The 6,000-nt window shown below is 48.2% G+C and overlaps 1 protein-coding gene across 5 annotated transcripts in view; it reads right to left on the reverse strand.

Annotated features, from left to right (window-relative positions):
* ARHGEF6 (Rac/Cdc42 guanine nucleotide exchange factor 6) overlaps nucleotides 1–6,000 on the reverse strand; it is a 108,292-nt gene that overhangs the window by 90,955 nt on the left and 11,337 nt on the right. The window contains exon 1 of one of the 5 annotated variants that reach the window (XM_029929735.1): nucleotides 5,913–5,964. The exons of the other annotated variants lie outside the window; for them this stretch is intronic. The gene's annotated coding sequence lies outside the window, so the exon portion shown is untranslated. Of the gene's footprint in view, nucleotides 1–5,912; nucleotides 5,965–6,000 lie in introns of those variants that run through there. 5 annotated transcript variants of the gene reach the window in all.

Here is a 6,000-nt window from a genome sequence, read left to right on the forward strand (position 1 = left end):
GGATGCTCTCTCGCTCTCTCGCTCTCTCTCTCTTTCTCTCTCTTTCAAAATAAATAAACTTTAAAAAAAAACCTTAAAAAAATTTTTTTTCCAGGGCGCTGGGTAGCTCAGTTGGTTGAGCATCCAGCTTTAGCTCAGGTCATGATCTCGTGGTTCATGGGTTTGAGCCCCGTGTCAGGCTCTGTGCTGACAGCTCAGAACCTGGAGCCTGTCTTTGGATTCTGTATCTCCCTCTCTCTCTGACTCTCCCCTGCTCATGCTATCTCTGTCTCTGTCTCTCTCTCTCTCAAAAATAAATAAAACATTAAAATTTTTTTAATGTTTTTTGTTTTCCAAAATCAAGCAGGCTCTGTCCAATAAAGCATAGAATGAAGAAACAAGATGGCTGGATTTTGTTTTCCTGTTTGAAGGTTCCTCCCTGTTTAAATTCTCAAAGTAACTGGTATAAACACTCAGAAACCTGGGAGAAGCTATCATTCTATAGAGGCTACTGTCTACCCCTGCCTATATCCCAGGGTTGTTTTTTTTACTTTATTTTTTAAAGTTTATTTATTTATTTTGAGAGAGAGGGAGGGAGGGAGGGAGAGAATCCCAAGTAGGTTCCACGATGTCACTGCAAAGCCCAACTCAGGGCTTGACACCACGAACTGCGAGATCATACCCTGAGCCAAAATCGAGAGTCAGAAGCTTAACAGACTGAGCCACCCAGGCACCCCTGTCTCCAAGTTGTTTTTAATGTGAAGATTTCCAAAGAAGATCTTCTCTCTAAAGCATGACTCACTTCTTAATAGACTTTGCTTAACATAGCTAAAGACTTCAGTAAACGTTTTTTTTGATAATGCAATGTTATCGTTTGTGAATACTAGCCTATGGGGATATATTAAAACTCCAGTTAGGAACTAGCTTTCACTGAGAGCTTGTTCAGTGCCAGACACCATGCCCAGTGCCTTCTGTGCTTTTCTCTCATCTACTGCCTAAGAGGTAGTGGCCACTTGACAATAACAAAGTAAAGTAGACCTAATATTACCCAGCACTGGCACTAAGCAAGTTAGCATACCCCTAACAAGTGGCCGACCCGGGTCAGCTCAAGTGCAAAGCTAAGGCTCTTAGGCAGTACACGGCTATGCGACTTCTCAAGAACAAATGTTTCCTTGACCAGGAATCGAACGCAGACCAAGGTAGAGAAAGTCACAAATTCCTGCCACATGGCTTGGGTTGGGTTGGCTGACCCCACATGCAACGGCACCCGATGGTTGTATATTTGGGGGTCTGCTCCTGGCTCCTTTCCGGACATGCTGCTGGCTTCCTTTACTCCATGTGGCACGTGGATATGGCCTCCTCCTGCCGCTGCCAGACGTCTAGTCCCCAGCAGACCCCCTGCTCCCTTTATCACGCCCTCCTATCTAGATGCTGTTCTCCAGTTTACAAAGTGCTTCCACATCCCTTATCTCATCTAATCTAATTTTCTATTTCTAATCCGCTGGGGGAAGAGCAACCAGATTACCCATAATGCCAACAAGCTCCGTTAGATAAGTAAAAGTCATTACGCTCTGGGTGATATCCTGAGGCGGTCTCCCAGGAATGAAGTGCTTAAGCCTTAGTGCAAAGATGGGGCGTCTCTCTGCAGCCCGGGCTGTCCCGCACCATTCAGTCATTCTACCCATCAATCATTCATTTCATACACATCTATGGAGCACCTGCTACGCGTACCTGTTACACTGAGTGCTGGGACTATAAAAATGATCAAACCCAGGTTCTGCCTTTGAGAAGTGGCAATACAAGGAGATAGATCAATGTGTCCACAGATCCTTATAGTGAGAGTGGCCCGTCAGCATTAAGACACCTTGGCACAGGCGTGCGTGGTGGCTCAGTCAGTTAAGCATCCGACTCTTGGTTTCAGCTCAGGTCATGATCTCACAGTTTGTGGGTTCAAGACCCATGTCAGGCTCTCTGCTAACCACTAGCTCAGAGCCTGGAGCCTGCTTCAGATTCTGTGTCTCTTTCTCTCTCTGCTCCTCCCCTGTTCATGCTTTGTCTATCTCTGTTTCTCATAAATAAATAAATGTAAAAAAATTTTTTTTAAAGATAGCTTAGCATAAAGGATTACAGGAATGGGGACTATAGTCGCCCTACTCAGCAGAGAAGATGTTCTAGAAGATCTGAAGCTGTGGAGGAAGCTTGGTATGTCATTCTTTACAGTTCCCAGCTAGGTGACAGACCCTGCAGGCTGCCAGGTTGCTGAACTCCAGATACACCACAGAAATGGTCCTCAGATCTGGCTGCACATTAGAATGGCTTGGGGACCTTTCAAAACAAAATAATTACAAGACACGGCGACTTTGGGAAACTGTCCGGCCGGGCGGGCCCCATTCAAGCTGAACATATGCGTACATTGTGACCTGGCTGGGCCATCCCTCTGGACGGACCCCACAGAGCCGCGCACCCGAAGACATGCCCGGGACAAGCAGAGCACCGCTGCCATAGCAACCCAAACCAGAAACCACCAGGGTGTCCAGCGGCAGGTGAATGGATGGACAAAACGTGGTGCATCGACATGATGGGACAGTGCCCACAATGCCAAGAATGAGGCACTGGTATCCAGAACATGGGTTACGTGGACATACGTTACCCTGAGTGAAAGAAACCTTATATAAATCAGTAGATACTGTATAATTTCAGTCATGCAATGTACTAAAACAGGAAAAAATATAGCTATTGTCTTAGAGGTCAGGGCAGGGTGATGGGTAGTCACTGGGAAGGGGCACGAGGCTGGCTTTTGGGTGCTAATAATGTTGTGTCTTTTTTTAAATATTTTTATGTTTATTTTTGAGAGAGACAGAGACAGAAAGAAAGAGTCGCGGGGGGGTGAGAGAGTGAGGGACACACAGAATCCGAAGCAGGCTCCAGGCTCTGAGCTGTCAGTACAGAGCCCGATGTGGGGCTCAAACCCACAGACTGCGAGATCATGACCCGAGCCGGAGTCAGACACCCAACCGACTGAGCCACCCAGGTATCCCTCTGTTGTGTTTCTTAATTGGTGTGCTGATTATACAGATGTGTTCAATTCATAAAGATTCATCAAACCATATACTTAGGATTTGCGCCATTTCCTGGATTCATGTTATATTTCAATACATAGTTTATTTAAACATTAAAAAACAGAAATATCTAGGCCTGGGCCTCACCACAGACCAATTAAGCTCAGCAGGGGGAGGGGAGGAGACCACAGTATCTGTATTTTGTAGAAGCACCCAGGTAGCTCTGATGTACCACCATATCTGAAAACCAAGGCGCTGGGGGTTCCCATATTTATCAGTAGCTCCTTTGAGGGACAGCCTGGCACATGGCAAAGGGAATGAGCCCTGGAGTAAGGCCCATCGGCAGCGCCGTTCTGACCGGCACTGGCGGTGTGAGGCATTTGTCCGGATCATCCCCAAAGCTCAGTTTCCTCCACTGGGTAATCAGCACACCACCACCTCCCTCCCAGCACTGTCGGGAGGATTAAACAAGGTAATACGCCTAAAGCACCTAGCACAGTACCTAGAACATAGTAGGTGCTTGAGAAGCAGTAGGCAGTCCACTCCTTTTCCTGTTTCACATCTAAGTTCCTAAGCACAGTGATGAGCAGGTTGCTTTAAAGGAACAAAACTCACACTCTCCAATTTCTCCTCCTGAATGACTCTTTGTAAAGACTGAAGTAATATTATACTTGGACTGATGATGTCAAACGAATATCGGACATTTCTGGGCCCTGGTTTGTGGACTCTATTCAGCACCTGCTGTCCCCGAAGCTGCATGGAGAGGACGAAGACAGCAGGTAAATACAAAGCACAGATCCTCCTTCAGAAAGCTTTACTCCTGTCCTCACCCTGAAGCCCAGCGACAGCCCTGGGCAAGCGAAGACAGGGCCAAGATGTGAGTTGGCAAAAAGGATAGAAAAAAATGATATACCATCCATGAAATGTGCCAAGTGAAACACTTTTGTATAAAATGTCCTATTTTAGGGGCACCTGGGTGGCTCAGTCGGTTAAGCATCTGACTCTTGGTTTCAGGTCAGGTCATGATCTCGTGGTCCGTGGGCTCGAGCCCTGTGTCGGGCTCTGTGCGGACAGCATGGAGCCTGCCTTGGATTCTCTCTCTGCCTCTCTCTCTTTCTGCTCCTCTACTGCTCCGTCTGTTTCTCAAAATAAACTTTAAAAAAATTTTTTTTAAACTTTAAAATAGGGGCACCTGGGTGGTTCAGTCGGTTAAGCATCCGACTTCAACTCAGGTCATGGTCTCACAGCTTGTGAGTTCGAGCCCCAAGTCAGGCTCTGTGCTGACAGCTCACAGTCTGGACCTGCTTGGGATACTTTGTCTCCCTCTCTCTCTGCAACCACCCCCCACCTTATGCTCTGTCTCTCAAAAAAAAAAAACATTATAAAAACTTTTTTAAACTTTAAAACATCCTATTTTAGTAAAAACAAACAAAACAAAAATCCTGGGGTGAGAGCGGAAGATCTATGTTGGAGTTTTAATGCTGTACCCCCGGTAAAGCCGTCTGTATGGCTTCGGTGAACTAACTTTTCCGTTTCCCTGGCAAATGAAAGTACTGCCACCTCTCCTACACGCTTTTGTACGGGCACAGTGAGCTTCCGATAAGGTTAAGTACAAGACATTCTAAAAAATTAATCAGCAAAGAAACGCAAGCTGAGAATCCAAGCTGCAAATGCACTTTGTTCCAAACTCCAATCACCAAGCACCACCACCCCCGGAGGCTGGGAACTCTCTGATACCAATGGCTCTGAGCACACCCAGAGCCTACACCAGCCTGGAGCCGGCTTACGTAAGCGTGAGCTGCAGTGCTGCCGGGCATGTAGCAGAATACTTCTCTTAAGAGACATCCTTGGAAATGCCTCAGCTGAAGTCCAAGGGCAGGCCCGGGGCCTTAGGTTTTGGAGAGAGGTGCTCTCAGTCACAGAACACCAGAACTGTGGCTGGAGCAAATGATGTCATCCCAGCTCCTCTTACCGTGGTCAATGTCAAAATTAAGATAGGAAGTTCAAGGACACATTGTGGGCTTTCCAGGCAAATAGAAGTTAGAGAAGCAGTTTGGATCTTAGGATCTGGTGGTTTAAACTGTGAATGCTTTACAGAACATCAACTGAGATCTATCCGATTCTGTGATGATTTTTCGGTTATATAAAGCTTTTTATTCACCAAAATATAAGTAGCCGCAGAGACGAATATATTCCCGTATTCTATTTTTATGCCCGTTACACATTAAGAAAAGAAAAACAAGTCATGTGAGTCACCCCTATAGCCCGAAACGATAACAAACCAAAAATGAAAATCAGGTTTTTGAAGAGACAGAGATAAACTTAAGGGCTCTTCACTCTAGAGCTAAGAAACTAAATAGCTCAAATACCTGTTGGGTTCCTAAATGACTGGAAAATGAAAACTCGAAATGAACTACGGGCCCGTTGGTACACCTTGCAGAGGACAGCCACAAACCCTTCCTGCGACAGACCTGTATACTCGACGCCAAAGATATCCCCAAACGCACGGATGCTGGGGACGGAGAAGGGGGGGGGGGCATCAAATTAGTATCGAAAATAGTACCGTAGACTCCCGACCTGGTTCCGGGAGAAAGAGGGGATCCAGTCCGCTGCACACCCTGCGGCCAGAGCCGGACAAGTCGCCCCTAAGTCTGGGGCGTCCCCGCTCCGCGCCCTCGGCCCCCGCCCCCCGCTCGCGGTCCCTGGGTTCCCAGGGCACCGCCAGGCCCTGGCCCAGCTCCGACCCCGAGGCTGGGGCTGCGAGCCACGGCAGGGGGAGGAAGGGCGGCTCCTTCGCACCCCGGGTCCTTCGGCACCACCCCGGCCCCCGAGCTCTCCCCTTCTCCCGACCCCCTTCGCCCCCAGGCAGGTCACCTGGCTCGGTCGCTGCTCCTCCCGCTGCTCGCTCGCTCCGGCCGCGGCGCCGCCGCCGCCGCCTCCTGGAAGCCGCTCGCCCTCGCGA

Source organism: Suricata suricatta, chromosome X (assembly GCF_006229205.1).
Source record: "Suricata suricatta isolate VVHF042 chromosome X, meerkat_22Aug2017_6uvM2_HiC, whole genome shotgun sequence".
In the NCBI taxonomy this organism is placed as follows: Eukaryota; Metazoa; Chordata; class Mammalia; order Carnivora; family Herpestidae; genus Suricata; species Suricata suricatta.